This window comes from Macaca fascicularis, chromosome 14 (assembly GCF_037993035.2).
Source record: "Macaca fascicularis isolate 582-1 chromosome 14, T2T-MFA8v1.1".
NCBI lineage: Eukaryota > Metazoa > Chordata > Mammalia > Primates > Cercopithecidae > Macaca > Macaca fascicularis.
In genome coordinates this window covers 20,406,126-20,418,631 of record NC_088388.1, presented here as the reverse complement: position 1 = coordinate 20,418,631, position 12,506 = coordinate 20,406,126, and the positions used below count along the sequence as shown (strand labels likewise).

Sequence of the window (12,506 nt, the reverse complement as noted above, 5' to 3'; positions counted from 1 at the left end):
AGTTCTTCAACCCCCTGAATTCTACCAGAGGACCTGCTGGAGGCCTGGGGACCCAGATGATTAAGTCCCAGGGCAAATGGGAGGAGGAACACGATGCTGACGGGCCAAGCAGGAGGTGCGGCCCGGGGCTGGGGGAAAAGCCCTCCCCTCGAGGGGCTTCGGGGAGAGGTTGTGAGGTCTGAGTTAGCACACTACACAGGTGTCCTGGAATGAATTATACTGGTCGAGAATAACTAACATTCAGGACCAACCGTGGGCAGTTTCTAATATTCATGCACTGCACCCGTCCTTGACTTGTAACAACTAGCATGATGGTTAAGGGTGGGCTCTGCCTAGATTTCAATCTCAACTCTACCACCCACTCTGTATCGCCTTGAAAGGGTCTCTACCTTCACTGTGTCTCAGTTTCCTCATCTACGAGATAGAAAGTGTGGTCCTGATCTCACAAATGTGCGAAACAATTCCAGGAAATGCCTCAGCAAGGTATGATCCACGTGGTAAATGCTCTATGGCATTAGATATCTTTGTTTGTGAAAACATAGGTTAGCCTTGTAAATACCACTAGATTAGTAAACAAGAATAAGCCACTTCTCACTTTGGGAGGCCGGGGCAGGCAGATCACTTGAGCCCAGGAGTTCAAGACCAGCCTGGGCAATATGGTAAGACCCCCATCTCTAAAATAAATAAATAAATAAAAATAAAAAAATAAAAAAAAATAGCCAGGTGTGCTGTCTTGCACCTATAGCCACAGTTACTTGGGAGGCTGCGGTAGGAGGATGGCTTGAGCAGAGGAGGTTGAGGCTGCAGTGAGCCATGATCACTCCAGCCTGGGTGACACAGCAAGACCCTGTCTCAAAAAGAGGAATAAGCCCCTTTAGATAGTGTAAGCTCCTGGTTCAGAGCACAGGCTGTGGAGTGAGAAAATATGAGTTTAAATCCCAGCTCTGCCACCAAGCAGATGAGTATCTTCATGTATGTTCCTCCCCTCTCTGGGCCTCACTTTCATCCTCTGTAAAAAGAGAAAATAATACTGTCAATTGCATAGTGTGGTTGTGAAGATTAAATGAATTAATGTAATGCTTAGGACAATTTCTAGCACATGTTAAATGCTCGCCTGCTAGCTCCTATATTATTAGGACTGATACTCATTGCCTAGTGAGTGAACCTAGCAGCTTCCCAGTACTCATACTTTATTTCCTAAACTCTAATCATCTTCACATAGGGTCTAGGGAGGCACTTCATTATTTATTTATTGAATAGCTTATCTCCCAGAGCAATAGTCGTAGATCTGAGATGCTGAGATTTTTTTTTGGAGAAGTAGAAGGACGGGGTATACCGCACCCACTATATGCCACCTATGTGATTTATTTAATTCTTGCAGCAGTCTTTCCACAGAGTTACTATTTTCCTCATTTTACTGATGAAGAAATGAAGGATTAAAGGCAAGGCATTTAGCCCAGGTTTACAAAGCCAATGAACAACAGAGCTAGGATTTGAACCCAAGCTTGTCCTACACCCAGAAACCTCAGTTGCAGAGACTGTTTCCTGCTGAGCCAGAAGGGTGCTGAGTTGAGCTTCCTGCTTGATGACTTAAATCTTCATTTTGAATTCATAATCACACGGTTAGAAGAGAGTGCCTCCACTTTCTCTCAGACTGTGCAGCCTTCATAAGTTAGGGATGGCAGACGGGGTCATAGCAATTGCTGGGCATTGTGCCCCAGAGCAGCCAGCGTGGCACTGGCCACATCGTGGGACAGAAGTCAGATCCCTATTTTTCTTCCAGCCCTTTGCTGAGCAATCAGGAGTGAGAAGGAAAGGTCCTCAAATAATAAAAGATGTCCCTAAGTTCTGGGGAGCGCAAGCATTAGTTCACTTATTTATTCACCAAAACACGTATGGAGCCCCTCCCCAAACCGCCGCCCGCGCACTGGGCATGAAGATAAAAGGATAAATAGCACCTGACTCCCTGACACAAGAACTCTCACCTCTGGAGACACGAATATACACCATAAGTGTGTGTCACTGTGACCTGGCACATAATTGAGGTGTTGCAAAGGGCTACGGGAGATAAAAGGAGGGGATGATTAGTTCTCCTTGGGGATGAGGGTTGGGGGTGTCCAGGGAAGACTTTGTCAAAGGATGTGTCATAAGAAAACAAGTAGGTGTTCACCAGAGAGAGGAGGGGGAGCCATCAAGGATGGAGGGGGACCAGGATCAAGACTTAGCATCTACCTTCCAGTAGCAGGTACGTTCTGTGCCAGGCACTTCGCCTGCTGTATGTCATTTCATCTTCACAGCAGTCCTATTGGGCAGGCTTCAGTGTCTTCATTAACGGTGGAGGAAATGAGATGCAGAGAGGCTAAGAGACTTGCCCCAAGGTCGCACAGCTGGGCATGGTGGGGCTAGATTGCCACCCAGGGCTGGCTGAGTGCACGGCTTGTGTTCCTGTTCACATTGAACCCTGCCAAAGGAGGTGCACCAGCAAAGACAGAGGAAGGAGAGGGTGCGGGGTGTTTAAAGAGAGAAGGTGGAGTAAAGAAGTGCCCCCTAAGGTGAAAAGCTATTGGGGCCAGAGGACAAAGGTTCTGAAGGCCACACCCCAGAAAATGTTCTGTGTTGCTCTGGTAGATTATTATTACAATGGCCCCCAATGAATCACCAATCCTTATATCCACATCCTTTGCAGTGTGGATTGCCACTTCTTCCTATAAAAGGTAGAGTTTATTTCCCCACCCCTTCGGTCAAGTTGATCTGACTGTTTTGTGAATGTAGCGGGATAGACCCTGTGAGCATTCTAAAGCCCAGGCCTTGAGAGGTGTGAGGCTTCCAATCTCAATCTCCTGCTGCCCTGAGACCCCATGCAAGGAAGGCTGAGCCAGCTTCCTTGAGGATGAGAGTCCACGTGGAGAGAGGGATGCTGCACTCCCACCCTAGCCACATAACCGTCTCAGCTGAAGCACCATGAAGCACCAGGCAGTCACATGAGCTGCCTTGGATCTTCCGGTCCTGGTCCAACTACCAGCTGAATCCAGCCTCACAAGAATGACTGCAGATAACCCTTTGTGGAGCAGAGACAAGCAACCCACTGCACCCAGCCCAGATTACAGAATTGGAAGCAAATTGTTGTCACTGTTTTAAGTCACTAAGTTTTGGGATGGTTTTTCATGCAGCAGTCGTTACTGAAATGGTTGCCATTTGGAGGTATTCTATAGACTGAATTTAGTTCAAATGACCTAAACTCCTCCCAGCTGAGTTATTCTGGAAACCCCCCTCCCTGTTGAGGGCAGGCATGTAAAGGCTGGACCAGAATCCTGGGACCCATTGCATAGCAATCACGGGGACAGCTGGGTTCTCCTTTGGAAGCTGGAACCAAACAGCCTCCCCTCCTTGGTTGATCCATTTGTTTTACTGCCATTTTTCTTTCCTTTATCCTTTCATCACTGATGGTGGAGGCAGCTGCCAAAATAAACTGGGGCAGCCCTCACAGCCAGAAAACACCAACTGCCTGAATGTCTTTGCTTCTATTTGCTTCTCTCTGTGCAACATACTTTCATTTTTATTCATGTAGAATCTTCCCATTAAGGACCCAGGAACACTAGGAAGTAGAGTCTGTCTCAAAGACACCAACTGAGCCCTTAATACGTACCAGGCCCTTTATGTATATGTCTTATTCCATTTTGTGCTGCTACGACTGAATACTACTGACTGGGTGAGTTATAAACAATAGAAGTTTATTTGGCTCATGGTTCTGGAGGCTGGGAAGTCCCAGGTTGAGCCTACCTCTGGTGAGGACCTTCTTGCTGCATCATAACATGGCAGAAGGCACCACATGGTGAGAGAGAGCAATAGATCGAACTTGAAGCTCAAGCCCTTTAATAAATGGCATTAATCCATTCATGAGGGTGGAGCCTTCTTGTCCCAAACACCTCCCATTAGGTGCCACTTCCCAACACACTTGCATTGGGGAGCAAGTTTCCAACATATAAACTTTAGAGGACACATTCAAGCCATAGCAGTATATTATCATGATTAGACATTATTTATGCATTCCTACTGTGTACTTGAAGTGTTTGCATACCTTATCTTTAATTCTACTATACGATTGGTGCTATTACCCCATTTCAGACAGGGGAATTCTGAGGCTCGGAGGGGTTAAGTGATATGTTAGTAGGTGGCAAACCTGGACTTTGGGCACAGACCATCCAACTCCAGAGCTGGAGCTGTTTCCATGCTGCATAATGTTTCCTAAGAAAAGAAAAATCTGGCAACCAAGAGTCCAGGTGATGAGAACATATTGCCTAGGATACATTGAGCATGACTAAGCTCACAGGAGCAGGAGATGGGCATGCAAGTTGTCTGTGTGTTGCAAAAGATGATTCTCTTTTTACTGAATTGACAGTCAAAGTGCCCTAAATTTTACCCTGTGATGTCCTGCTGCAACAGATAATTTAGTGGAGTCTGGGTCCCCACCCTTCTCACCAAAAACCTCTACTCTCACATAAGCTCTTTGCACACTCTGTCCTTGGCAACTGCCTGCAGCAGAAAGGACCTGGAAGGAGTGTGCCAGAGGGGCATTCCACACCTGGGCAGGCCTGAGCAGAAACCCCACTTCCCAGATCTGAGCATTCTTTGAAGAGCTGTGGCTGCAGGGATCACCCCTCACTGCAAGGCACTGGGGTCCAGGCTCTCTACCTGGGCATGTCACTACTTGAGGCTGAATCACCCAACAGAGAGACCAAGTTCAGGCTTTGCACACCAGTAAAGGAGGAACACACCCACAAGATGCTGTTTATATTTCCAAAAAGAAAAAAAAAATGGATGAAAATAGACCTCAAGAAGGAAAACCAGAACTTTGTTTGACTTTCTTATACCTACTTTACAGACAATTTCATATCATTGTTATTTTGGATTATTACAAGGAAGGAGGCATCTTAATCATCTCAGTGAAGGCCCTTTAAAGGCAAAAATTTGTCCCCTCAAAATGTCATTCTCTGGACCACAGAGCCTCCATCCACAAAAAACAAAATAATGATGCTCATTTGTGTTCTCAAACCAGGCTGGGAACTGAGGTCCCAGTTTAGGGACTGCTATCCTGGTGACTCTGAGTGAGAAGATGGGGCCCAGGAATCTGCATCCTAACACACATCCCCTGGTGATTTTTCTCCCAAGGGCAAGTCTAGAAAACTTAAGTTTGAGGACTGCTATAGGCAGTCCTGGTTTGCTCAGGCCTGAGTGGTTTCCTAGGGCTTGGGACTTTCAGTGCTAAAACCAGGGAAGTTCTAAGCAAACTGGGATGAGGTGGTAATCTTAACTGAACTGGATGCTCATTCAGAGCCTGCTGGCATGAACTTGCATGACTCTGCAACAACAAGCATAGAAGAGAAATCTTTCCTCCTTAAAGCAGCTGAAAATGGAGTATCTTGTTTCTAAGGATGCTAAAATGAGATTAAAAGCTATCCTAATTCAAGGTGGTGTGAGGCCTCTTGGCTCATGCCCTGGCTAAAGGCCACAGAATTAAATCCTCAGAGTCTGATTTTTTTTTTTTTTTTTAGACAGTCTTGCTCTGTCACCTAGGCTGGAGTGCAGTGGCACAATCTTGGCTCACTGCAACCTTCACCTCCTGGGTTCCAGTGATTCTCCTGCCTTAGCCTCTTGAGTAGCTGGGATTACAGGTGTACACCACCACACCCAGTTAATTTTTGTAGTTTTAGTAGAGACGGGGTTTCACCATGTGACCAGGATGGTCTCGAACTCCTGACCCCAGGTGATCTGTCCATCTCAGCCTCCCAAAGTGCTGGGATTATAGGCGTGAGTCACTGTGCCTGGCAGAGTCTGGAATCATTAATTCCAACATGCTGCTTCCATTCAGACTCTTACAATCCTCCAACATTGTCTCCTGAGAAGCTCTGATTCTGGGTTTTCACTATCTTCATGAGCAAAGGCACAGGGACAGGAAACAAAATTTGGGGACCCGTTTCATCTCTCTTTGGTTTTTAAATTTTTTTTTTTTTTTCAGAAAACGTGAGAGTACATTATCTCATTTTGTCCTCACAACAAACCTGCTAGTAGAATTTATTTTTATTTTATAAATAACAAATCTAAAACCCAAATCTCTCCAGCAGGTAGTCACAAAATAGGTTGGGATCCACAGCTTCTCTTTGTAACACACCAGACTTCGCAGTTGCCAAGCCCCAGGAAGGGGCAATGGTTATAAGGATGCATGTGGAATAAGGGGGAGGTTTTACAATCCAAGAACAGGAATGAGAAAATGATAAGGCCTCAAAGCATAGCTTGTTGCTGTTGTTATTAGATTTCTCTAAGTTAGCAATGACCAGTAGAAATATAATGCACACTATAGTGTATAATTTGACATTTTCTGGACACACTTAAAAAGTAAAAACAAACATGTAAAACTAATTTGATAAAACTTTATTTAACTCAATATAACCAAAAGATTATTATTTCAGCATATAATCAGTATAAAACGTATTAATGAGATATTTTATGTTCTTTTTTTTTGGTACAGAGTCTTTGGAATCTGGCATTTATATCTCACTCTTACAGTACAACATTTCAAGTGCTCAGTAGCCACATGTGGCCAGTAATTACTGTAATGGATGGCATACCTCTAAGTCTTCAGTTCTTTCTGCTAGAACTGTTCAATTCTGAAAAGGTGTATTAAAATCTTCAACTTAAAATTGTATTTTGTGACAATTTTCCTTCCACCTCTAATGCTTTTTGCCATTTGTATTTAGTTGCTATGTTGTTTGGTACATACATGTTTATGACTATATCCTCTCTGTAAAATATGTCCTATATCATTATATGATGTACCTTTTTCCTGTGGAGTGCGTCTAGTCCTTAATTCCACTTTGTATACTATTCACATCAATCTACCCTCCTGCTTGCTTGCTTAAATTTTTGTTTCTGTTTTTGCATTTGAGTGGTATCAGGTACTTTCCTTCTGAGGCTCCTCCATTCACATGACCCAGCTATTCTAACTCTCTGCTTCTATTTAAGGGTTGATTTGTGCCTCCTTTCATCTCCCACTCTATTTTTTTCTGTCTGAAGGTATTTGCTTATTTATGGGTTCTGCTGTGTTATACCTTTGGTTCTCCCTGACCTTTCACAACTCAAGTCAACCTCTTGCTCCTCCTATGCATCATTTACATTATATATTAAGCTACCCGCATTTGGCTGGGGTAAATGTTAAAGATACTGAGTCCCTGGCTGCTTTCCTTGGAGATTCTTTCCCCTATGGGACAGGGCTTAGCAATCCATATTTTAGCAACCTCTCCAAGTGATTCTTATGACCCAGCAAATGGGTGCTGTGTACACTCCCAAATCACTTTCCCTCCGCAATAAGGAAGAGTCTGTCGGGCATCCAGTTAGGCTGGCAGAGGATCTGAGTAACACCAAGGAACAAAGAAGGGTGATCCTGCTGTGTTAGATCGTTTCGATTAGTTCCACTGCTCAGTGACTTATAGCAGAAGGTGACAGATGTGTTTTTCCTAAATGAAACCCCTATAGTTGCAAATGTTCTTTCACCCAGAGCCCGCCTATCACTGCTTAAGAATTGGTTTGTTTTTAAAATTGACACATGGGTGTTTTTTTTTTCTTTTCCTTGTTTCTTTTTTTGGGTGGGAAGCAATAAGGCTCTGTTTGCTAAAGAAATGGAGGGCAATGTTACCAGTTCTCTTTAATTGAAATGATCTCATATACAAACAACAAAAAATTAAGCCACAAATGTGCCTTTGCAGAATTGAGGGGTAATGACCCCAGCTTAAGATAGAAGGCGATGATCCATTTCATTGTCTAAAACCATAAGCATCTGTCATGTGCAGAAGGTTTACTGGGGGAGCTGCCAGAGTGGGAGAGGGGCTCTCTTTCTTCTCTTCTTTCTTCCTTCTGGTCCTCCTTCTTTTCTTCTGTCTCACTTTTCTTCTTTCCTCTCACTTGTCAGAGGGGAGAGGCCAAAGGTGGGTAAAATGGAGGAAGTCAGGCACGTCCCTGAGTATGGGCCTAGTGCACAAGCCTTTGGATCTTAAAGAATCTGTAGGCTCTGGGCCGCAGATCAGTGCCTGCCCCCACCCCTGTGGGCACAGCCTATTTAGTAACTATTCTTTCAGGAGGGCTGAGTGTGTGTGGCCTGAAGTCACTTATATCATTCCTGAAGAGGAGGTATATTGCCACCCCTATATTTGGCGAGAATGCTTGCGGAGCTTGAGCTTGACACCATGATAGCAGAGGGAGACAGTCTGGATGAGGGGATGGATGGGTGACTTCACAAAGACTCACTCTTGTAGGCACACACTGTCCCATCAGCATCACCTGCCCTGCCTTCTCTAGATTGGGGCTTGGCAAACTTGAGTAAATGAAGTCTTACTGGGACACAGCCATACCCGTTTGTTGATCATCCATGGCTGCTGTCATGCTAGCCATGGGTATCGGCATGTCAGGCATTTGGGTGCCGACATTTTAAGTTCATCTATTTTTGTGTGCTTTGGAAAGCAAAGAGCACTATAGTGGAATGTTTTTCTTTAGGCAGGATTTCTACCTCCAGAGTGTGGACATGAGCTTAGTTTAGTTGTTGCGCCAGAGACCATATGGCTTGCAAAGTCTAAAATACCTACTGTCTGGTCTTTTATTGAAAAATTTTGCTGACCTCTGGCTTAGACTAAACAGATTTAACCCCTGAGTTTTGGGAAAAGAGAAAGGGGCACCTGAACAAAAACAGGCTTTTGCCAGCCACAAAGAGGAGAGAAATGGCAGTCAACACCCAAGAATGCCAGAGGCAAAGGCCTTGCACGACCAGGTATCTGTCACATCCTAGGACAGTGGTTAACCTCTCTACACCTCAGCCCCTGCCCTGAGAGATGAAACTGACTCCCCTCCGTCACACAGCTGCTGTGAAGACCCCATGACGTGATGTGGGTGAACGTTCTCTGGAAGACTCAGCTCAACCCCCTTGCACTTGGTCAGCACCTGCTGAGGAGGAGTGTGGGCCAAGCTCAAGGAGGCAGACCCTGGGTCCAACAGACATGAGTTCAAGCCTGGCTCCCTTACCTGTTAGCAGTGTGGCCTTAGCTAACTCCCTCGGTGCTCTGAGCCTTAGTCTCCTCATCAATAAAATGAGGATGACGATAGCCATTGGGTGTTACTGCAATGATAGATGTCACAAGGAAGGTTTCCAGGACAAAATGACACTCTCCTTCAATGGTAGCAGTGTTTTTCCTGCCTTACAGGACCTTATATAAGCAACAAACACCAAACGAATGCAAATGTCAACTGGTTATTTTCTATCCTGATCCAGTGCCTCTGTGTAGGAGGGCCAGGCTTAAGACTCTGGTTCAGAAGGGGTATGAATTGAATCCAAGCTTTCCTCATTGTTAGCCCAGTCTCCTTTTACAACTCCTCATTGCAGCTAATTTGCTTTGTGACCTTTGGAAAATCAGTCAAGCTCTCTGGGCCTTAGTTTTCCTCTTTCTGGAATGGAAATCATACTCACAGTATATGTCAGCTTGGCTGGGCCACAGTGCCCAGATGTGTGGCCAAACATGTTTTTTGTTTTTTGTTTTTTTTGAGATAGAGTCTCACTCTGTCACCCAGGCTGAGTGCAGTGGTGCAATCTTGGCTCGTTATAACCTCTGCTTCCCAGATTTAAGCAATCTTCCCACCTCAGCCTCCTGAGTAGCTGGGAGTACAGGTGCGTGCACACCATGCCCAGCTAATTTTTTTTTTTTTTTTTTTTTTTTTGGTAGAGATGGGGTTTCATCACGTTGCCCAGGCTGGTTTTGAACTCCTGGATTCAAATGATCTGCCTGCCTTGGCCTCCCAAGGTGCTGGGATTACTGGTGTGAGCCAGCACGCCCAGCCAGTGTTTCTGTGAGAGTGTTTTTCAATGAGATGCACATATAAATAGGTTAACTATGAATAAAGCAGATTGCCTTCCATAATGTGAATGGCCTTATCCAATCAGTTGAAGGCCTTGATATAACCAAAGACTGGACTCACCTTAGCAGGAAGGAATTCTGCCAGTACATGACCTCCGGACTTGAACAATAGCACTGGCTCTTCCCTGGGTCTGCACTCTGCCAGCCCACCCTGCAGATTTCAGATGTGCCAGCTTCCATAATCTCATGAGCCAATTCTTTAAGTAAGTCTCTCTCTCTCTCTATATATATATATGTATATGCTATTGGTACTATTTATTTGGAGAACCCTGATTAATGTACCCACCTTTCCCCCAGGGTCACAGAGAATCCAGAAAGATACTTAGTACCTCCATGCACTGATGGCTCCAGGTGTCCCAGCAGAGCCATTACACTGGCCCCTGTGTCTCAGGGTCTGGAGGATGCAGAGGGTGTAAAGTCCTCTCCAGCTTCAGGCAAAGGGGTACTAGTAGTGGGGCAGGGCTCGGGCCTCTGGAGGCCTGGAGGAGCTGCCTGTGCTGCCAGCAGGAGAAAGGAGGGTCTACCATGAAGGTCTGGGCTGACCTGTCCCAACTCCTGATGTGTTCATCTGCTGCGGCTGCGTGACAAATTACCACAATCTGGGGGGTTTAAAACAACAGGGATGTATTCTCTCATAGTTCTGTGTGCTAGAAGTCCAAAATCCAGCTGTTGGGAGAGTTAGGTTCTTCCAGAGGCTCTGCAGGAGAATCTGTTCCATGCCCCTCTCCTGGCTTCTGGTGTATGCCAGCAAACCTTGGCTTGCAGGTGTGTCATGCCAATCTCTGCCTCCCCGATCACGTGGCTTCTCCATTGTGGATGTCTCTCTGCCGTTTCTTATGAGGACACCTCTCCTGTTGAGTTTAGGGTCCACCTTAAGCTGGCATGACCTCATCTTAACTCATTACATTTGCAGAGACTTTATTTCTAAATAAGATCACATCCTGAGGTTCTGAGTTGATATGAATTTGGGGGCATACTGTTCAATCCAATACACTTGTGTTGGGAGGTGGGGACAATGTAGTCCCAGGCCAAATGGAGAGCAATCCTTCACCTTCTGTGGCTCCATGTATCCTGCTCCTTCCCAGGCTGGCCTGGGGACTGGCAGGTGTTTGAAAATACAGCCCGAGATGCAGCAGGGTTGGAGGAGGCTGATAATTGGAGCTCATATATGTGCAACACTGCCGTTCTATGCTGTGTTTGAGATTTTTAAAAAGCTGCATTAGTAATCCGGCTCTAATCAATAACATTTGCAAAAATGGTCATTAAAAAAAAGAAAATGGTCAGGTGCAGCAGCACAGACCTATAATCCCAGTGCTTCGGGAGGCCAAGTTGGTAGGATCTCTTGATGCCGCGAGTTCAAGACCAGTCTGGGCAAGATAGCAAGACCCTGCCTCTATGAATTTTTTTTTTTTAATTAGCCAGGTGTGGCAGTGCACACCTGTAGTTCTACTTGGGAGGCTGAGACAGGAGAATCATTTGAGCCCAGGAGTTCAAGGCTGCATGCAGTGAGCTATGATCACAGCACTGCACTCCAGCCTGGGCAACAGACTGAGACCCCGTCTCTTTAAAAAGTTAAAAAAAAGGCAACGGGGAAGCTGTGGCAGCCATACCACCCAGCCCACATGTTGACAGCAGAAATGCCCAACTTGGAGTGGGTGTGAGCATCAAAGCCTTGGGGCAAGCCCACCCATCCATCTGCCCGCTGGTCACGGGCTTTGAACCAAGAGTGACTGGGAAAAATGGGTGTTTCCATTGGAGCATGGAGAGTGGCAGGGTGGGACTAGAATGTGAGAAATCTTTTCACTCCAGGAGATAAGACACTACCATAGTGGCGAGGGGCCCTTAAGAGCCCACCTCCGCCATCCCGCTCGGCCCAGATCCTCAGGGGTCCTTTTGCCCTGTTCATGCAGAGGGAGGGACACTGGGAGGGGGTGTTGGCCTGCACTGTGCTTTACCTTCTGATAGCCAGCGCCTGTGACACTTTTTCAGAGGGCTGCCTCTGGGCTTCTGGAGCTGCTTTGCTGCCAGGGCAGACAGCAGGAAGTGCCTGGGCATTTCCATCCTCTGTCCCCGCCGTGGGCTGCACTAATGGATCCAGGCTGTGAAAGTCCAGCGTCCTGCCCTCAGGTGGGGACACACTCTGAGGTGTAAGTTAGCACTTCAGAGCTCTCCGGGCTGAAGCTACCCTCCGAGGAACATGGCCTGAGATCACACCCTTGCTTGGTTTCTTCGACTTCCTTTCCTGTTTCACCAACTCCCTCACTGGCTTCTCCCAGAAGCACTTTCTTAAGGAATCACTTGCACGGGAATGCTCATGTCTGTCGGCTTCTAGGGCACCTGGCCTGAGACACCCCCTTTCCACAGAAATATCATTTGTATCCACCCAATGCCAGGCAGCCTTTTGTGTCAGTGATGCTGGAAGTCACCTCTGGTGTGTGATTTGAAAGACCCAGGACCCCGTAAGTTCTTCCTGGTTGCCGCTGCTATGCCTGAAATCCCACCTTTGAGATTCATTCCCTTGGAATGTGTCTCTCACTTCCCTTAAAATGCAGG

At 46.2% G+C, this 12,506-nt stretch overlaps 2 long non-coding RNA genes across 6 annotated transcripts in view; one reads left to right on the top strand and one right to left on the bottom strand.

Moving 5' to 3' along the window:
* LOC107127273 (uncharacterized) overlaps positions 1-12,506 on the bottom strand; it is a 149,221-nt gene that overhangs the window by 34,662 nt on the left and 102,053 nt on the right. The gene's annotated exons all lie outside the window — the stretch shown is intronic.
* Positions 1-12,506, top strand: part of LOC102125637 (uncharacterized) — a 164,458-nt gene that overhangs the window by 77,095 nt on the left and 74,857 nt on the right. The gene's annotated exons all lie outside the window — the stretch shown is intronic.